This window comes from Podarcis melisellensis, assembly GCF_964234715.1.
Source record: "Podarcis melisellensis genome assembly, chromosome: 6".
NCBI lineage: Eukaryota > Metazoa > Chordata > Lepidosauria > Squamata > Lacertidae > Podarcis > Podarcis melisellensis.
Window position 1 is genome coordinate 18,500,642 of NC_138538.1, and position 21,932 is coordinate 18,522,573.

The 21,932-nt window shown below is 45.7% G+C and overlaps 1 long non-coding RNA gene across 1 annotated transcript; it reads left to right on the plus strand.

Moving 5' to 3' along the window:
• Positions 1–5,783: 5,783 nt before the first annotated feature.
• On the plus strand, positions 5,784–17,551 carry LOC309373252. Its single transcript, XR_014169904.1, has 3 exons — positions 5,784–6,247; positions 7,594–7,669; positions 17,079–17,551. It is a non-coding gene; the product is annotated as an uncharacterized lncRNA (long non-coding RNA).
• Positions 17,552–21,932: the final 4,381 nt, after the last annotated feature.

The following is a 21,932-nucleotide window of genomic DNA, read 5'->3' on the forward strand; positions in this document are numbered from 1 at the left end:
TGCCAGTAGGTGTCACTGCAGTCCATGTAACTGCTGTATTATTCAGTTCACTTAAAGGCTTTTGCTCTCCTGCCCCGTTTTAATTCTAGGTAACCTGAGATAATGTCACATTGGATGGGGATATTCCCTGGTACAACTTGTACTGTCAATAGGATGCTGGAAATAGTTGAAGAAAAATTAGAGGATGAGCAGTGATGGTGTGTGTGTATGGTGTGGTGTCTTTTCTCAACACCTGATTTTGCAGATACAAAATATTTCATTCTAACATAAGTGTTACCCCAACATATTCTTGGCTATGGAATATGGATTAAGGGTCTACCTGTTATGTATGGGTATGCTCCAGCTTCCTTTGGGGAACAGAGAGATTTACACCCAGTGTGACTTTTGCATCCCACCTATGCATCCATTAGGGACACGGGTGGTGCTGTGGGTTAAACCACAGAGGGCTTGCTGATCAGAAGGTCAGTGGTTCGAATCCCCGTGACGGGGTGAGCTCCTGTTGCTTGGTTCCTGCTCCTGCCAACCTAGCAGTTCGAAAGCACATCAAAAGCAGTTTGAAAATACAAGTAGAAAAACAGGTACTGCTCCAGCGGGAAGGTAAATGGCGTTTCCATGAGGTGCTTTGGTTTGCCAGAAGCGACTTAGTCATGTTGGCCACAGGACCCGGAAGCTGTACGCTGGCTCCCTTGGCCAATAAAGCAAGATGAGCGCCGCAACCCCAGAGTCGTCCATGACTGGACCTAATTGTCAGGGGTCCCTTTACCTTTATACATCAATTGTGTCCAGATGTTGGCTGCATTCCACCAACGGACTACGAAATCTTATCGATGGAGGTGCTTCGTGCTTCCCTTTCTTCAACGTCCATCTCTTTCCATTTTGTAGCGATGGAGTCCTTCTGCCTCTATAGGATGACTTGAGCCCTGAGATCAGCAGGGAGAGCCCTGCTTGTCCTGCTGACAGACTGAGACCCAAGTTTGGGAAACCCTGCTTTATTGTACACTTCCCGCAACAAGTAATAGACCAGGCATTCCCAACATGTGGCCCTCCAGATTTTTTGGCCTACAACTCCCATGATCCCTAGCTAACAGGACCAGTGGTCAGGGATGATGGGAATTGTAGTCCAAAACATCTGGAGGGCTGAAGGTCGGGAATGCCTGGTCTATTGCTTGTTGCGGGAAGTGTACAATAGAGGGAAGAGCAGCACTGGTGAGATGGTCTGAAGACTGCGGCAATTGTTACTAGTCACTTTTGTGTCATCATTGTTTTACCGTAGTGACTGAGGTCACCGTGTAAGAAGGAGTCAACCTAAATTCTGCCCAGGGCCTTGAAAGCCAAACAATGAATTTCAGAGGAAGGGCATGGAGGATTGTGGGTGGTAGGAGTACATGCTACTAGCGAGAGGTTGGGTATGTTCTGGTAGGAGGACAATGTCCTTTTGCCCCACCTAGGCTTGCAAGCAGGAACAGAGGCATCGGCTGATGATGAAACTGGTTGGTGTGGTGACATTAGAAGTGAGGGAACTTCAGGCCAAATGGCAAAAATGCTTCAGGGTCCAGGGAGGTGAGCCCTCCAGCGGCTGATATCATCAGTTGCATTTGTCAGAAAGAGAGTTGCAAATCAGATGTTGCCTCATTGGCTCCTCATTAGCCTATCCATCAGTGCAACCCATGGAGAGGGCAGGGTCTGTATATCTGGGCATGAAAGCAAGGAGTTGCATCACCTTTTCACCCAGTCAACACACACACACACACACACACACACACACACACACACACACACTATTTGGTGGTGGAGAGGAAGTGGGTAGGGTGGATTTTGTCAACTGCTTCATCTTGAAGAGAGACAGTGTGGTGTACTTGGTTAGCGTGATGAGCTATGGCCAGGGGAGAGCAGAGTTCGAATCCTCACTCTGCCATGGCACTCACTGGGTGAACTGGGGCCAATCATCTCTTAGCCCAACCTACCTTGCAAGGTTGGTTGTGAAGGTTAAATGGGGTTGGAGAGGGCCATATATATTGCCCCGAGCTCTTTGGATGGAAGGCTGGATAATAATGTAATAAGCAATTAATTTTATGAATTGTTTTCCTGGCTGCTCCCATTGGCACCTGCTGCATCCTGTGTACCTTGCTCAGGTCAACCTCAACTTCGCTCCAAACACTTGATGGTGTGGGTGGGGATGGGGGAGAAAATCCATTTATCTTGCATTTACAAGTGATCCTGTTTAATTCACACTTTCCAAAAACAAACAAGTGAACAAACAAACCATGGTTAGAGCATGGTGCTGATAATGTCAAGGTTGCATATTCCTGCATTGAAAGGGTTGGATTAAATGATTCTCAGGGTCCTTTCCAACTCTACAGGGAGAGTTCCAACTTAAACAGGGACCTGACATCCTTCCGCAGGGCCTGCAAGACAGAGTTGTTCCACCAGGCCTTTGGTCAGGGCGCAGCCTGACCCCCTCCTCTGGCAATGTGCACAGAATTTTGCTTATTTGGTTGCCATCAATTTGATTTTAATTTGATTTTAATTAGTTTTATAATGAATGTTTTTAGAATGTTGGATTATTTTGATTGTTGTTAGCTGCCCTGAGCCCAGCTTCGGCTGGGGAGGGCGGGATATAAATAAAATTTATTATTATTATTATTACAGTTCTACAAGTCAATGATTCTAAACCGAAATCCAGACAACCTTCGAAATTCGCACTTATCTGAATTGTGCAATGTGGTTCTTCAGCTGAGTAATATGTACAAAAACACAAAGCATGCATAGAGATGCATCCAATGGTGAAAATAACACACAAACACCCAATATGTATATTGGGCATTAAAAATTGCATTAAAAAGGAGAAATTTGCACTAACTTTGCCAATGAATTATCGTGTGTGTGTGTGTGTGTGTACACGCTGATGTGGAAATGTGTAGTCTGGAAAAGTTTGGAAACTGCAAAAAGCTAAAATGGATGGATATGCCCATCCTAAGCCCTCGCTGATAGGGATCTGCAGCAGAAACCACATCACCCTCTCACTCCTAATGATCAAGAGCCTGGGCTCTTTTGTTGTTATGTCACCAAAAGTGATTGGACAGGTTGAGGCAGAACATCATTTTCCAGTTAGTAACAGCGCTTACCTCTTGGTTGTGGTGCCCACACACACCCATTTAAAAAAACAGTTTCAGACATGTTTTCCCCCAGAGATGGTTGTTGTGGCAAGCTGTATGGTGTTTGACGTGCCTAATCGATGAGCTCTCTGCAACTTGAAAGCCTGCAGTCTTTGTGTCCTCACACGCACAGAAGTCCGTCTAACGAAAGATATGGCCTTATCTGCTTGCGTCCCTTAACTCCCTCACAAGGCCAGACTTGGACGCATGAGCTGTGCAAAGTTCAGACCGTGTCATCTGTGATATCACACAAACAGGAGACTGAGGTTTCCAAGGGGTTTCTACCTCACAAAGCGTTCTCGTTTCACACCACAGGCTTCTTTGCCATTGGATTCAGCACCTCTCTCCATCTTGGGTGGAGAAGCTATTGGCCACCTAGGGATTCATTTATCTTTCAGTGAAATTCTTTCAGGACGGCAGTGAAGTTTATCTCCTTTGCTTAGAGCATTTGTGTCAGCCTGGACAGCTCAATCGCTTAGGGAACGGTGCTGATAACACCAAGGCTGCAGGTTTCATCCTCGTGTGGGACAGCTGCTTATTCACTTGGACTTAATAATAATAATAAATTTTATTTATTCCCCGCCCTCCCTGGCCAGAGCCGGGCTCAGGGCACCAATAAAATAAAATCACAGTAAAAACATAATAGGGGAAAAAGAGAGGGAGAAAAAAACCCCAATTTAAAATACAGGTTAAAATGCAATTTAAAATGCAGCCTCATTTAAAAATAGCTGATAAATGAAGTCCATAAGGGGAGGGAAACATAAGGGTCAGACTGAGCCCAAACCAAAGGCCAGGCAGAACAGTTCTGTCTTGCAGGCCCTGCGGAAAGATGTCAAGTCCCGCAGGGGCAGGGCCTCTTGTGACAGAGCGTTCCACCATGGCTGGGCCAGTGCTGAAAAGGCCCTGCCCCTAGTTGAAACCAATCTAACCTCCTTGAGGTTCGGGACCTCCAAAGTGTTGTTATTTGTGGACCTTAAGGTCCTCCGTGGGGCATACTAGGAGAGTCGGTCCCGTAGATACGTGGGCCCTAGGGCTTTAAAGATCAAGACCAGCACCTTAAACCTGACCCTGTACTCCACCGGGAGCCAAGTCAGTTGGTAAAGCACTGGATGAATGTGATCCCGCGGCAAGGACCCCGTAAGGAGCCTCGTCGCGGCATTCTGCACCCGCTGGAGTTTCTGGGTCAGCTTCAAGGCCAGCCCCACATATGGATGATCCTCGGGGTCCATTCTGACTGCGACAATTCTGTGATTCTCTGCTTCTCAGCCAAAAAGGCTCCCAGAGCAGCTTACACGCAATCAAAACATGACCATCCCTACCTGCAGACTTACAATCTAAAACAACAACAACAACAAAAGATACACACAGGAAAAGGGAAGAGGAAAGCAGGCAAGTGTATTATGGGTGTGCAGGAGATCTAAGGCATCCATCCCTAATTCAGATATTTAACTTCTAGAGACTCTGGAGAGGCAGCCAAAATCTGAAGGTTTGAAACACTCTCTTTGAAATATTTCTTTTAAGGTATCCCCAAAAATGGATCCCCGGCACTTAAAAAACAAACAAACTAGGTCTTGTGTAATAAAATCAGAGCTGGCTGTAGTATAAAGGTATTATAGGAGTGTGAGTCTGTATGCACGCCATACGTTTGAGATGCCTTTCCCCTGCACTTGCCCTTCCCAAGAACCATGGGAGCTGAGCTGCTATTCTCAGCACCCTGAACAAGCTATAGCTTAGGGCCCCACTCATTTCCCCCCCAAAAAAAATATTAAACGGGGAAAAAACTGGATGTACTTTTCCAAAATATAAGATAAAAAACAAATAAAATAAAACCTACATACAGCAACAGTGTTTTGTGTTGTGTAGGCTCCTATGATGTAAGTAATGGGCCCCGCCTGCTAGCCTGCTCCCTAAAATATCACTGGTTTGCTCATTGCCATATATAGGGGGCCTACATTCTGCATGGACTGGTTGCATGGAAATATGTAGTATGCAGCTGCAGACTGCCGTGCAGCACAGTTGAATGTACGTCAAGCTGTTGTACCTGTTATCTAATATTAAAGAGTGCTTGTAGACTGATGATCAGGCAGTATAGAGTAAGAGTATGAGCAGGGCCGTCTTAAGCATATGCAGTGCTGGGGTGCAGAGATCCCCCCTGCCCCCCCCCCAGGTAGCCCAGAGTTGTCGGTCTTTTTTTTAGGGAGCTGACACCACTCTTATCTCTGCTCAGGAAAATAAAACAGGAAACAAAAGGAGCCCAGCACAACAAACCAGCCCAAGGCGTTGGCATTGGCGACTGAGTGAAGCCAGGTGCCTCGTGGTGTAAGCCTTTCCACGACCCTACACCAATCCCAGGCACACAGGAGGGCAGAGGCGGGCGGCCGCCTCAGTGCCTCGCTGGCTCACTTGCCCCCGAACTTGCAGCGCAGAGCCGCCTGCAGCAGAAGAGCCTGCCGCAGCGCTCTGACAGACAGACGGGCTCTTCCCTGGACTCCAACTCTTGGGCCCTGGACTCTCAGCCTGGCACCCCTGAGAGCCCGACGCCCGGGTGGCCCCGCACCCCTGGTGCCTATGGTTAAGACGGCCCTGTGTATGAGCATATATTCAACACACAAAACAGTGACAATTTGTTGTCGACAAAGGACAGCTGGACTTATAAAGGGCCCCATTACCTTCAGTAGCTTAGGGCCTCATCAAACCTAAATCCAGCCCTTGTTGGAGATGTGTGGTATTGCTGGTGAAGATGCACCATGGCCTTTCTTCTCTCTGCGTTCCTCTCAGCAGTCATTCCTCCTCTGGTCACAGCTATGGATGCACAACCTGTCTGTCTGTCTCCAGGCAGTCTGTAATGGATCATCTGCAATTGTCTCCAGGTTGTCTGCAATGGATTCCCACAGAACGAGGTTAACGCCACCAGCCTTCATGCATCATTTGCAGACAACTTTGTAACGCTGAGTTGGTCGGCCAATGGGCCTGGTGCCTGAAGCCAGCTCTCAGTAGAGCATGTTCTTGGGGATCCTGCCACCTTCCATTCCATGGAACTGACCAAGCCAGCGTAGGGGTAAACTCTTGGTTACAGATTATGTTTGGGATAGGTGAGTAACACTTGGCATTCACCTTACGTATGTAACTGCTACTGGATAGCAACACATTACAAAAGCGAAACGGCTATGAATTCTGCTGAGTGCTGAACTGCCGCCGAACATAATAACTCATAACGACGTCAACAGTGAGTCTGTTCTATCGTTTTTCTCATTTGCAGCATCTGCGGCAAACACTCAGAATGCTATGCAGAGTATTAATTGCTGCTTCTGTTGCTGTTATGGCTGCCATTATATTTCAAGGCAGGTTGGTTATTGATGACCGGGGAAAGAGAACAGGTGGTAGGTTTTGTGATGGACACCACCTGCCCTGTAGGAAGGAAGAAGGGAGGATGGGGTGGTGGTGGAGGAGAAGACAGTATCAGGGCCTGTTCACACAATGCCTCCAGAGCTGCTTCCAGAAAGTAGATATGGAAGGCAATTGTTTGGCACTGCCCTGCAGTGCTCTACAAGGTTCCATCTCATTTCCCATGCTCTTTAACATCTATATGAAACTGCTGGAAGCTGTCATCAGACAACATGAGGTGGACGACACTCAGCTCTATCTCTCTGTTCCATCTGAATTGGAAGAGGTGGTGGAGATACTCCAGTAAATCCGTTTCTTGGAGGCGGTGATAGCCTGGAATCCTGAAAAGATAAGAGATGTTAACATGTCCTGTGTTCTCAAGTATAGGAGATGGGGAGATGGCCCGTTCTGTCCTGAGCTGGCCCACAGTCTATGGATGCAAGGCTCAAGCGCTCTTGGTGGCTAGGAATGCCCTTTTCCAGCCCTGACTGGTTTGCTGGCTATGACCCCTTTTGGCCAAAAATGACTTGGCCATAGTATTCCATGCTCTGCTAACTTCCTGATTGGGTTATTGCAATACACTCTACACGGGAGCACCCTTGAAGGAGACCTGGAAACTTCCATTGGTCCAAAAGACAGCACCCAGATTACTGGCTTGGGTTCCATTTAGATCTCATATTATCCCTGTTTTAAAACAGATGCATCGGTTCCCAGTTTGAAGTTCACAAACATAACAGCAGAGGTGGCAACTGCTGTGTTTTTGACTTCAAGGCCACATCCTTGCAGGAGTTTTTGTCATTGATGTCAGCTGCTCAGTAGTTCTCGTGGTTGGTATTCATGTTAGAGATTTAGGCCCCAAATGTCTGAAAGATACAGGCCCTCTTGGAAGTTAAGATGAGCAGAGGGGGCCTTCCTGGTAGATCTGCTGCCCACAGAAAGTTGGGGGAGTGTGGCAGCCCAATAGACTAGAGGGAATTCTCTGTGACATCCACTAAGTTGTGGAATCCCAACCCCCATAGATGTACGTCTAGCATCTTTATTATACATTTTTCAGTGAATGCTGAAGATGCTCCTCTCTTTATCCAGGCCTTTGACACCTGAGATGCATATTTTAAAGACCAATTGCAATTGTAAGTTGCTTTTCATTGCTTTTAACATTGTATTTTAAGTTGCTGTAACCTGCCCTGGCTATGTGTGTATAATGAATGAAAGCACTATTATTAATAATAATACCACATCTGGATGCAAATGTAGTTTGGTCCTTCAATACAACATGAGTGAAAGTATTCCATTGACGTTGATTGGGTAAGCTCAAATCAGCACTGACCTAGTGATTTAAATCTATATGCTGCTCAACCCTCTAAAACAAAGGAGCAAAAACAATACTTGGAAATCTGGGTGAGGTTGAAAGATGCACATAAAGATAAAGCCAAATCAAACTTCACATCAGGCATGTATGCAGATTTTAGTATCTAGGACTGAAAAATAGAGAACTGAACCATTGACACTGAAAAGGGCACTTCATAGTTTTTAGCAAGACATATTTTCTTTACTGGTGGGTGTTCTCAGCTCCACAGTCCTCTCCCTCTTGAACTTCCTTAAAGCCTGTAGATCTTCCCACAGCAAGGCAGATTTCTCTTTCTATGAAAGCATTTCCATGAAAGCTGGGAACGAGAAGGGTGTGACTGGAGAAAGACTGGAGACTGTTTGCAGTACATACAATTCCCCATTTGTGCAGGGGTTGCATTCTGGGTCATCACCCGTGTCAGTGCAGTGTGCTTAAGCCCACACCACCCCATTCTGCCCCCTTCTAGGGCCAAAAATGACACACATGTGGGCAGTTGTGCCCCAATTGAATGTGTGCAAAATGGTTCCCACCTGTGTGGATAGAGTATTAGGGGAGAGAGTAGTCCCTCTGGTAGGGGACACATCGGGCTCCTTCTGGGATAGCTTGTCCACCTTTGGTCCCACCCTGCACTCAGCTCTCACTTGTGGCTCCTAGATGTCAGCATGTGACCAGCGTCCACACCCCGGGAATGGCTTTGACTGGCCAACTAAACCAGTAGGGTAGCTGATGAGTCTCAAAGCCTTGGTGAGTTAGGGACTTTTCCCTACATTTGAAGACAGGCTTTGACAGATTGAGCAGACAAGACCAATAATGGGTCCAACAGTCAATAAGGAGGTCTCTGCATGTGCTGTAGATGGAAGTGAGGGGCAGATGGGGCACATCAACCTAGGAAGGTAGCCCCTCTAGGAGAAGATCCTAAACCTCCACTGCCTTGTGGGACATCTTCAGGAGAAGTCCAAGGAGGAAACCCTACACAAATCCAGAGTGGAGTCCCTAAGGTAGCTGGATGGTGTTTCATAAGCCTCCTTCCAGCAATTCCTGCAGTCCAGCTGGTGCCAAATGTATTGCTCTGCTTTCCTTTGGATGACCTCATAAAGTATGAAAGGGAGGTCTTGTTGTCTGCACAGCCCAGGACCTCCACACACACTGCTGAGGCTTGCGCCACACAAAGGTCACTTTGGTGCTGTTAGCACAGCGGTTTGAGTTCACACCTGAAGGCACACATTGTCTCCCAAGACAGATGGACAACAACAACAACAACAACATGGTTTTTCTAATGGCTATTTTTATGTACAATTTTCCTGTTTCACAAAGGATGTCACCTGCCCTAACCTTAATCCCAAGTAGTTTGGGATGGTGCTGGTTGACTGGGGAGATAGACAATGCTTTTATGTGTGTGTATGTGGCCACAGATCTCTGGTGCCTCCTGATTTTAGGTAGCTGCTGCAGACCACCCAAAAGAACGTTTGATGGAGACCACTTCACTATGTAGAAGGTTGTAAGAAGACAGCCCTCTGTTTGAAGGAGTTTTCTGTTTGAAGGGCAGTCTGGTCCAAGTCCTGTTTAAAGATGATGGTCAGGATTCAACGAAGAAGCTCTGCTAGGTAAAGCCCATGCAATGACTCCTGCTAGTGCAGTGGGGCTTCCTCCCTCTCCTCCCCTGTGCCCCATGCCTCCAAAATTTGGGGGGGGGCAGCTTTGGGAGAATCCTCTTAACAGAGCATGGCAGTAGCAGAGGGCAGGTCACTCCCTCAGGAAGCAGAAATGCCCTGCTGCTGCTTAGAGGGGTGAGCCAGGGATGTGGTTGGGACCATATGAGTGCCTCAGCAGGAGTACCATATGGGAGACAGTGGATCTGCTGGTGCAATTGCACCAGCTCAACCTTGCTGCTGCTTTGCCCCAGTCTTGTCCATGTAAAATAACAATAACACTGGAGTCTGGAAGTGACTCCATGACTCTGCCCCACCACACTCTCTTCTGGGACTGGGCATGTTCAGAGCATGGACTGCTAACTAACTGTTGGAGGGAGATGGTGGAAAACTGGAGCTGGGGCTGGAATGGAATGACTGGACTCCTGAACAGGGAACACCCTGCACTGCAACATTCTGTTGCAGGGCCTCCCTTTTCTCATTCACCTCCTGTACTAGATTTCCAAGCGAATTTTTATACAAGAAGCGTTTAATATTTAACTCCAAGAAGGAGCATTTACTACGCTACTCAAAGCAAGCTACCCTCTTGGCATATTTACTTTCGACGTTTTGTATTTATTTATTGAAAAGAGCTTTCTTTTAACAGCTTGGTAAACATAACGAGTACTGGAGGGGAGAGGAGGAAAGAGGACCAGCAAAAGCTATTTAAGTGAGCGCTGCTATTCTTTTGTCTGTTTGTCCTGCCGTTCCAGCTATACTATTTAATCAGAAGCACAATGGTTTCTGAGCATGTATGAATTTCCTAAGTGTTAATAATAATAATAATAATAATAATAATTATTATTATTATTATTATTATTATTATTATTTATTTGTACCCTGCCCATCTGGTAAGGGGGCAAAAAAAAAGAAGAAGCAAAAATTGGGGGGGGGGAATTATGTTACAATTTATATTTGCATCATTTTCAGTTTGCCCCCTCTCGATTAATGTCTTCTGTATGTTTCAACTTGCTGCTATGTTGGCCTGCCCCCCCCCCTTCACCACTTCGTAGTAAACTCTTGTCCCATAGCCAGTACATTAAGTTCTTGGTTAGATCCATGACGTCAAATGGTATCTGGCTCCCAGCCATGGAATGATGCTGGGAAGGAATGCATGAATGAACTGGGTTCTCAGTTCACATGGTTCTCTCTCTCTCTCTCTCTCTCTCTCTCTCTCTCTCTCTCTCTCTCTCTCTCTCTCTCTCTCTCTCTCTCTGTGTGTGTGTGTGTGTGTTATAAGGCAGAGAATCTCCGTCTTTTAAGCATTTAGCCATGGGGGGGGGGGAGGGTTTGGAATGGTGCCCTGTGGCATATGCACTCCAAGCAGAAATCACACAAGACAGTTTTCCTTCTCTTGAAAGGTGTGAACGAAGAAATGTCACTCCAAACTAGCGTTTCAACAGAGGAAAATGCAAATCCATGATGCAACTCATGCTAGAACAACCTTTTTTTAAAAAAAGGCTGTTTTTAAAAAAAGAACTTTAATCATCCCCAAGTCTAGCTACAGCTCAAGACATAGGGATTTACTTTATTTTGGGGGGGTTTTAGGGAAAGGGGAAAAAAAGAAAATTGACAGAGGACTGAAGACTTCAATAATTTATAAATGGAGTGGCAAGAATAAACACAAGCTCATCTTTCTGCAAACATGGAATTGCTGCAATGAACAGGGAGTAAGCTGCACTGAGTTTAGTGGGACTTACTTCATGCCCTCCAACATTTCTCCGATGAAAATAGGGACGTCCCATTACATCATGATAGTTTTACTGTTTATTCCCCCCCACCTTACTGGGTTGCCCCCACCACTCTGGGCAGCTTCCAACATATATAAAAACATAATAAATCATTAAATATATTTTAAAAAAACCTTTGCCTATGGAGGATTGCTTTCAGATAGGGTTGGAGAACTCAATAATAATAATAATAATAATAATAATAATAATAATAATAATAATAATAATATTTATACCCCGCCCTCCCCAGCCAAGACCAGGGTCAGGGCGGCTAACAACCAATAATAAAAACAATTTGATTAAAATACAATTAAAAAAACAAAATTAAAATACAACATTAAAACATTAGGATGCAGCCTCTTCACAGGAAGAGAAAGGGAAAAGAAAGAGGGGGAGGGAATCAAACTGATTCTAAGCCAAAGGCCAGGTGGAACAACTCTGTCTTACAGGCCCTGCGGAAAGAAATCAGATCCCGCAGGGCCCTGGTCTCGTGAGACAGTGCGTTCCACCAGGCTGGAGCCAGTGTTAAGAAGGCCCTGGCTCTGGTTGAGGCTAATCTAACTTTCTTAGGGCCTGGGACCTCTGGGGTCATAACCTCCAACATTTCTCCAATGAAAACAGGGACATCCTAAGGAAAAGTGGGACGTTCCAGGGTCAAATCAGAAAACCGGGATGGCTTCTCTAAATCAGGGACGTCCCTAGAAAATAGGGACCCTTGGAGGGTCTGTTACTTTGCAGTAAACATGTTTTGCATTGCACAGCTTGGAGAGTCCTTCCAGTTGGTGTGGATGTTCAAAATGAGCAGAAAAGGAAGTCTTTCTGCATGCAACAGAAACTTTGTGGAAATTATCAAATTGTGAAGCTCAGTTTAAAGATGATGCTTGACATGCTGTAGTGTAGTCATTGCTGCCAATACTGTTGCAGCAGTGGGCGATGCATTCCTTGGTGGCCGGATCTGCTACTCTAATGGATCTTGTCACCCGAGATAGTTGCTTCACCTTGCCTCATGTGTGGGCCGGCCCCAATTCCTGCATTTGGTAACATATTAAATCAGGTCGCAGCATGTTTAGCAATAGCATCGTCAGAGGCCTGTAGTGAACCAGTTTATATGGTCACATGGAACTCACCCAAAATTACACTTAAAGTAGGCCATCATTTTAAAATGATGATCCAGTGATGGTTACTAGTTATAAAAGCTAAAAGAATAAAAATAAACACAGTATTGATATTTAGACATACTCTAGCTCTGATGGTGAGGACAAGGAGTAGGGAATAATTATCTGCATCAGGACTTGCTGGTGAATATCTCAGTTATTTGGCTGTCCACTGTCGGAGGCAGCATGCTGGATTAGAATGGACCTTTTCTCTGACCTTTTCTTAATGAAAGCAATGTTCAGGAACGCATCCCAGAGAACCAAACACACAAGTTCACACTTATCCAAACTTCACAATGCAAACAATGTTTGCAAAAAATGCATATATAGGGGGAAAAGTGTGCCCAACATGAAGATATTAGTGAAAACAATACACAAAACACATTACATTGAGGAAAACTGCTTGCAAAAATGTGTACATTATTCAAGACTGCATACAAAATTGTGTTTGCTGGGAGAAATTAGCACAAGGTTGCAGATGAATATTCATGATAATTAAAAAATAAAATTAATTGCAGATTGCTGCAACGTGTGGAGAACTGAATTTAAGATTGGAAAAATGAAAAACGGAGAGACCCCAAACTGATAGATTCTTTCATCTGAAGCTGTGACTATTGGTCATGCTGGCTGGGGCTGATGGGAGCTGGATTCCAACAGTGTCTTAGAGAGGAGAGAGGAAATTTAACCACTGCCCTTTCCTGAACCTGTAGCAGGGACTAAAAGTTCAGTCTCCGATTTGCCTTATTTCACCTGCTAGGGGATTAAAACGTGGTTCAGGCCAGGTGATTGGGCTGGGTTGTAGGGGACATTCTAGGATAAATTGTTCTCTCAGCTGCTACCCTGAGTGTGATTCATAGACAGCGTTGGCTGCTTAAAACCTAAGATGACCTGGCATTGACATGCAGGAAAGAGAGCAGTTGGGTTCTCTCATTAAACTAGCTGTCACAGAAGCTGGAGAAGAAACTGCTAGAAAACAAGAAAATATACTTTATCTCCGACTCTTTTAAGATAAATAATAAAGGCGCTGACTGACCAGTTCTGAAAATTCATCAGTCAAGGGTGGCTTGGTTTTTTGTTCTTTGTTTTTAAAAGAAGGCCTTTTATTCATTTACATAAATGGCTCTGATTTCATTTGATGGAGGGCAGTATAAAAACTGATACAAGCCACACACCCCTCTCCAGACCACACCCCCCCCGTAAGATGTGTGGAGAAGATGGTAGCCAAAGTACTTCATTCATAACAAATTCAAACACACCTTGTTGTTGTTGTTTAGTCATTTAGTCATGTCCGACTCTTCGTGACCCCATGGACCAGAGCACGCCAGGCACTCCTGTCTTCCATTGCCTCCCGCAGTTTGGTGAAACTCATGCTGGTAGCTTCGAGAACACTGTCCAACCATCTTGTCCTCTGTAATCCCCTTCTCCTTTGTGCCCTCCATCTTTCCCAACATCAGGGTCTTTTCCAGGGAGTCTTCTCTTCTCATGAGGTGGCCAAAGTATTGGAGTCTCAGCTTCACGATCTGTCCTTCCAGTGAGCACTCAGGTCTGATTTCCTTCAGAATGGAGAGGTTTGATCTTCTTGCAGTCCATGGGATTCTCAAGAGTCTCCTCCAGCACCATAATTCGAAAGCATCAATTCTTCGGCGATCAGCCTTCTTTATGGTCCAGCTCTCACTTCCATACATCACTACTGGGAAAACCATAGCTTTAACCATACGGACCTTTGTTGGCAAGGTGATGTCTCTGCTTTTTAAGATGTCTCTGCTTTTTAAAAAACACACCTTAGGGATAGTGAAACCATGGAGTTAGGAGTCAGTGATGGTCACCAACTTGGATGGCTTTAAAAGAGAAAAGCACTTTTGCTTTGCTGGAATGTGTCCTTGAGTTAGGATAATGCTTCTGTTTTTCCTGAATGGAGACCCATATGAGGAAATAGTCCTGTTCGATATAAGGCAGTTTCATCAATACATCCATAAAACAGACAACCACTTGGGGGCCCTGCTATTTCAGGGCCATTTGTCTATGGAGATAACTCTGGCACAGTGGAACAAGACCTGTGGTTTCACGGCCGGGGTACCAGAGCTTTCAAGCCTTCTCTTAGAACAGCTGACCAAAGGAAAGAAGAGATTTGGGTTGCCAATCTGCAAAGCTAAGCAAGAAATGTGTCATGGGAGTTTTCATTGCATTGGCATGTTTTCTTTTAGCCCATGCCAGACATTTAAATATGTAGAGTGGGAAGAAGATAATGGACAGAAATTAAGCGGACCTCCCTAAAGGTCCCTCTGTTGTGCTGTGTTTTGTTTTTGTGTGGGCAAAGGTTCAGAGAGGCTCTTGGTTCAACTTCAGCCACTTTGCTTGTTTCTAAGTGAAACCAGCTGCGGACATGATCCAATGTACATAGCCTCCAGCGCTGCAAAACATTTGCATGAAAAGGTCTTTTTCTTTGCCTTATTTACTGCCTTGAAGCAAAAAAGAAAAAAGAAAAAAATAGGGTAAAATGTCAAAATTCTCTTCCAGAACAAATTGCACATCTCCACCTACTCTTGGCTAAGCTGATTGTCCTTCACCTTTTTGTGGGGAAACTCTGGATGAAAATGTGAAGATAATGGATACAACCAAGAACAGTGGAACTGCTTCTCTCTCTCTCTCTCTCTCTCTCTCTGTGTGTGTGTGAGAGAGAGAGAAGGGTGTGATTTTATTAAAGGCAAAATGCGTTGTGTGTTTGTGACACACACGTGAGGAAAGTTCCTTATTATTGGTATACGGAGAAATACAACAAAAACTTATGAATGAACAGCTGTAGCAATTTCACATAGCCAATGAGCTAACCTAAATAGTATTGGTCCAAGCACCACTCAAACAGCAAAACTACCGTAAGTCTGAAGTATCACTTCTCAAGACAATTAGAAAAGCCAAGAAGATTGTTAAATCTTTGAAGGTGACCCAGAAACTACAACTAATCCAGAATGTGGCAGCTAGACTGTTGACTGGGAGCGGCCGCCGAGACCACATAACACCGGTCCTGAAAGACCTACATTGACTCCCAGTACTTTTCCAAGCACAATTCAAAGTGTTGGTGCTGACCTTTAAAGCCCTAAATGGCCTCGGCCTAGTATACCTGAAGGAGCGTCTTCACTCCTATCATCCAGGCCGGACACTGAGGTCCAGTGCCGAGGGCCTTCTGGTGTTCCCTCACTGTGAGAAGTGAGGTTACAGGGAACCAGGCAGAGGGCCTTCTTGGTGGTGGTGCCTGCCCTGTGGAACATCCTCCCTACAGATGTCAAGGAAACAAACAACTTTTAGAAGACATCTGAAGGCAGCCCTGTTTAGGGAAGTTTTTAATGTTTGATGTTGTTGCTTTTTTATTGTTATTGATGTTCTGTTGGGAGCCGCCCAGAGTGGCTGGGGAAACCCAGCCAGATGGGTGGGGTATAAATAATAATAATAATAATAATAATAATAATAATTCAGAGTCACCCCGGGCTCACCCTGGGAGAATGATTGAGTGTCACAGCGCTGGCAGGCATGGAATGTGCAGAGCGAGGAATCAGCTCTTTATTGTCAAAAGTACACTTATAAGTTAAGAAAAGGGATGTCCTTCAGTTCCGCATTTCTCAGCTGCTCCTAGGTCTGCACCTCATGAGGCAGTTGCTCCAACCTTGGCTTATGTATCTCACCCCCAAGGAGCTGTGGGCAAACAGACGAAGACTCCACCTTCGTGTATCCTGTTTCTGCTTCTCCCTCTTCACTCCTCTTCTGGTCCTGGGAGACAGTGGAGCAGGAGAGGTAGAGGCAGAAGGCAAGCGAAAGGTTCCAGGTTCAATCCCTGGCATCTCCAGGGAGGGCAGGGCAAATTTCCTATCTGAAACCCTGGAGAGATGCTGCTTCTCAGTGTTGACAGGACTAAATCAGAACTAATTTTCATGTAAACTGCTTAGAGGTGTTGATGATTAAGAGTTATATAGGTCCTGTTAAGGCAGGGGTCAGTAGTGGCATAGCGTGGGGGGTGCAGGGGGGGCCGGCTGCACCAGGCACAACATCTGGGAGTTAGAGTTAGGGAGCGCAAATCCACGGGTTAGGGGGCGCAAATCCACGGGTTAGGGGTCACAAATTACTTGCCTTGCCCCGGGTGCCGACAACCCACGCTACGCCACTGGGGGTCAGCATACTTTTTCAGCAGGGGGCCAGGCCACTGTCCATCATACCTTAGGGGACGATGACTATATTTTTTTTTTTGGGGGGGGAAATGAACGAATTCCTATGCCCCACAAATAACCCAGAGATGCATTTTAAATAAAAGGACACATTCTACTCAGGTAAAAACAAGCTGATTCCCGGACTGTCTGCAGGCCAGATTTAGAAGGCAATTGGGCCGGATCCAGCCCCCAGGCGATGGGCACATGGCCTGATTTGTTATAAGGCAAAAGGCAATTTCCTATGGCTGCTCCCAACCCCAGACTTCTCCTCAGTTGAATGATGAGACATTTGCACTGAATGCAGAAGCTGTTGCTGAGACATAAGGGGAAGCTCAAGGAATTATGATGACTAGACAAGATAATCCACTCAGGTGCTTCACAAATATTTGGCGTATAGTCCAAGTGTGTTGTTTTTGTCAACAGGCACGTCCAATTGAAGAACTACCTGGCACCACGGAAGATGCCGTACATTCTGTACTCCAGACCCTCCTGACATGCTAAGGCTGCCTGCTTGTCTCAGAGCACCGTGCAGGTGTGTGGTCTGCAGCTTGCAGCAAAGTAAAATGTTGGCAGAGAGGAAGAGCTGAACACAGGAGAGAGAATATTTAACAAGCAGGGATGATTAAAAGCCTAAAATTGGGTTAGGCAGATGTGAACGAACAATAGGAGCGAGCTGATTGCAAACTAATCTAGTTATTCAGTCACCATGGAGATGATTTGTGTCATGAAAATGACTCCAGTAATGCTCTGGAACATGAGCTGCAATCAGGAGTTAACCTTATGCTTAAATGTGGACTCAGCACCCACCATGAAATCAGCAGCAAAGAATGTATTGCTGTACGCTGTCTCTAAGCATTGCAAGATTCTGGGGTTCCTAACTATCAGGCAGTTGAAGTAGGGGTACCCACCCATTATGTACTCCGGCACATTATGTTACTTAGAGAGGCATTACCTCAACAGGAAGCTAGCCTAGCTATTCCAGGAATTGAATCCGTGCTGGATTAATTAATTTCACAATTGTTCATAATCCAATAAAAACTATGTAGTTTAATTAATTCAATAACATTGATGCACTTGATCCAGAGATGCCAGCTTTTCAAAGCCTGACAGTCGTTTGCATCTCCAGCATCCCCCAGCTTCCCCCTTGACTCTTCGCACCCACCTACATAATTCCCCCTCCCCGGGAGTTGTACCATTCACTTTGGGAACTGCTTGGGACATAGGAATCTGCCTTATACTATTGGTCCATTTCTGTCTACTGGCAGCCGATCTCCAGGATTTAAGTCTCAATGTCTCTCCCAGACCTTCCCGAAGACGCCAGTGACTGAACTTGGAACCTTCTTCATGCAAAGCATATTTTCTACTGCTGAGCCACATCCCATCCCTAAAGGGCTATATTGGCATGAATCATTATTTCGGCTTGAGTGTGTTAATTCTGTGCTAATATGTTTAATTGCAAATGTAGTATGTTGCGCATAACCGGGAGAACACAGAGCTTCACTGGTGTACTGCTGATTTGTGAAAGTAACTTATTTGATCCTGCGGCTACCGCTTGGCAATGTGGCAGTCATTTCAGCTTTTTCTAAATGCAAGCGCAGTTCCTGATTATGATTCACCTGTTTGATTAAAAATAATTACACAAGGGAGATATGGAGCCCTCTGAGAACTTGGAAGGAGTGGGAGAAGCAGTACCAGATCGTTTTAATGTTAGTCATTTGATAAGTGGAGACTAATTTTCTCTTCCGCCTGGAACTGTTGAGTAAAGTTTTGCTTAGATGGTATCACCAAGAGGAAATAGAATTATTATATTGAAATGCTTCTGGAATCTGCAGAGTATTCACAAATATAAACATGATGAAGAGTGTTGCATGGGAAACCCCAGCTCAATCCCAGCTGCACTTGCCAGCTACTAGATCAAGCTGCCTCTTATGTATGATTTTAGTATGATAAATATAATTAATTATACTGAATGTTGATTACCTTTCTTCTCCTTCTCCTCCTTCTCCTTCTCCTTCTTCTTCCATTAAGATATTTCTGACCTCTGTGCATGCATTATTTCGCTCCCCACTATAACTCCATACAGAGTAGGTCACTATTCTTATATCACTATCTATATTATAGATGAGGGATGCGGATGGCGTTGTGGTCTAAACCACTGAGCCTCTTGGGCTTGCTGATCAGAAGCTCAGTGGTTCAAATCTGTGCAACAGGTTGAGCTCTCCTTGTTCTGTCCCAGCCTCTGCCAACCTAGCAGTTCGAAAGCATTCCAGTGCAAGTAGATGAATATGTACCACTGTAGCAGGAAGGTAAACAGTGTTTCCATGTGCTCTGGTTTCCGTCATGGTGTCCCATTGCACGAGCAGTGGTTTAGTCATGCTGGCCACATGACCTGGAAAGTTGTCTGTGGACAAATGCTCCCTTGGCCTGAAAACAAGATGAGTGCCACAACCCCATAGTCGCCTTTGACTGAACTTAACCCTCCAGGGGTCCTTTGCATTTACCTTACCATGGTAAGCAAACCATCCATGACTGGTAGGGTTGCTTGGTTTAAAGTTTCTGGGTCGTATCCAACAAAATTCTTCTGCTAGTGCAAGGATTTGTGCTCGCGCAACAAAACGTACCTTCCCTCTCCCCACATAGCCCCCAACCTGCTCCAAAGGGGTGGTGGAACTTCCCCAGAACAGATTTAGGAGCGTTCAGGAAGAGGAGAGGAAAGGGAAGTGTCAGGATGCTGGCAGCAGCTCCTAGCTGATTGCCTAGAAAAGTATAAAGACAAGGGAAGGTTTCTTACCATCTTTTTCAGTAATTACAGAGAGAAGCTATAGAACCCAGCCTCTTGGATAATGGCGTTGTCCCAAGTAAATCTCCACTCCCCTGTCTCTCTCATTTCCTCATTGGCACTTCTACGGGAGCTGCTACGTGCCTTCTGTCTTTGAGCTCTTTGCTCTCCTACTTTCAAGACTCGCTGGGTTCTGGAGGGTGGGTGAGTCTGGAATGACCCTTGTCACGGTCCTGTTTACGGATGATTGAAGTCCTGGCTGGGGACTTCGGGACCGGGGCAAGATGGCGGGGTGGGAGCAGGAATGGAAGTCCAGAAGCCAGGAGTCAGAAAGCCAAGAGCCCAAGGGTCAGAGAGCGGGAGTCAAGAAGCCAAGGGTCTGATGGTCAGGAAGCAAGGAGTCACAAAGTCAGGGGTCTGAGGATCAAGAAGCAAGGAGTCACGGGTCCGAGGATCAAGAAGCAAGGAGTCACAAAGTCAGGGGTCCGAGGATCAGAAAGCAAGGATTCAAGGAGTCAAACTCAGCAAGACAGGGAACGTGTTGCTGTGGCAAAGAGCCGAGGGGAAAATGCTGACCTTATATCCCATCCCGGCTCTGGCCATCAGGTGCAGTGAGTTACCAATCGGCCTCACCTGTGTGGCTGCGCCTTGCCTCTTCAGATCAAACTTAGGAAGGCCCCAGTCCTGCAGGGTCCTATTGGTCACAGGGCCTGGCTCCTGCACGCACACCTGACAACACTGAGTCCATCAGCTGTTGCCCTGCTTCCTCCTCCTCCTCCTCTCTCCCATGATCTCCCAACTTCCCCCCTTATCTGCCTCTGAGCTGTGACCTCCCGCAAACCCCTTTGTAAATCTAAACTGTCTTCTTCTTTCTCCTCGCTGGAAGGTTCAGGCGGCGGGGGGGGGGGGGTGGTCTCACCATTCCTCCTCTGCCCAGTCCCTGACAGGAAGTCCCAATGCACATCCACCCCTAACTGGAGATTGTGGGGACTGAACATAGGACCTTCTTCAGTCAAGGCAGATGGTCTTTTCCTTCAAAAACCTATAACAGTGGCAGGGATGTGGATTCATCATGTGCCTTAGTGTAGGCAAACGGATGTTCTAAGCATGTGAAATGCTGGAAGGCATGATATGTGAGCCAGTGTGGTGTAGTGGTTAAGAGCGGTAGACTCGAAATCTGGTGAACTGGGTTCGATTCCCTGCTCCTCCATATGCAGCTGCTGGGTGACCTTGGGCTTGTCACACTTCTTTGAAGTCTCTCCACCTCACTCACCTCACAGAGTGTTTGTTGTAGGGGAGGAAGGGAAAGGAGAATGTTAGCCGTTTTGAGACTCCTGAAGGGGAATGAAAGGCGGGATATAAAATCCAAACTACTACTACTACTACTACTATTCTTCTTCTTCTTCTTCTTCTTCTTCTTCTTCTTCTTCTTCTTCTTCTTCTTCTTCTTCGCTGTGTTCCTACAAGAAAACGTGTCTTGAGTTTTTTTAAGTCACAACAGGAAGGTGGTGTGGGCAGGGCAGAATAAGCATTATGTTACTAGCTGACACGAAAAACTGTCCTGATGCAGGGCAGAAGGAATATTGGTCCTTGCCAGAAGAACAAAATAATAGTTCTGTGGACTAGGTAAATACCAGAGTAACTGTACAAAAGAAATAAAACCGATCTTCTCATGTCAGACTTTTGCAAATAATAAAAAAACCCAAATTAAAAAATCATCTACTTAAGAGAAGAAATAATAAGTCCATTAGAAACCATGTACACTCCAGGCAACAATTCAATACGTTGAAAAAGCCATTTGGGCTGAAGATCAATAATTGATACTGGCCTTTAATTAAATTGGAGTTCTAATAATTTCAGAACAGTTGTTAGCTCCCAAGGCATATGTGTCACAATGAAATGTGTGTGGTAATCAGTAATCAATAATATTGTGTAAACAAAGCATTGCCCCGTGAAAGCACAGCTAAGCAACCTTTGTTGGGGAGTATTCAGGGAGGGGAATACCTCTGTTTTGATTGAGGTTACAAATCCCCCAAAGTAGCTTTGCTAATCTTTTGCAGCAAAAGCAACAAAGAATTTTGCAGCACCAGGGGTGCCAACTTAGGTAAGCCCTGGCACACATAATCAATCGTATGATGCAGTACACACACACCATTTGAGGGGCAATGCCCATCAACTTTGTGGGCCCCGGCCCCCTCAAATATTTTATTGTGGGGGGTCGAAGCCCCCACAGCCCTTAGGAGTTGGCTCCTATGTGCAGCACCATAAAAGATTGTCACATTTGCACCATGGAAACATAGCACTGTAGGGATGGAAGGGACCCCAGGGTCATCTAGTCCAACCCCCTGCCATGCAGGAATCTCAACTCAAGCATGCATGACAGATGGCCATCCAACCTTTGCTTAAAAACCTCCAAGGAAGGAGAGTCCCTCACCTCCCTAGGGAGTCCATTCCACTGTCAAGCAGCTCTTACCACCAGAAAGTTCTTCCTGATGTTT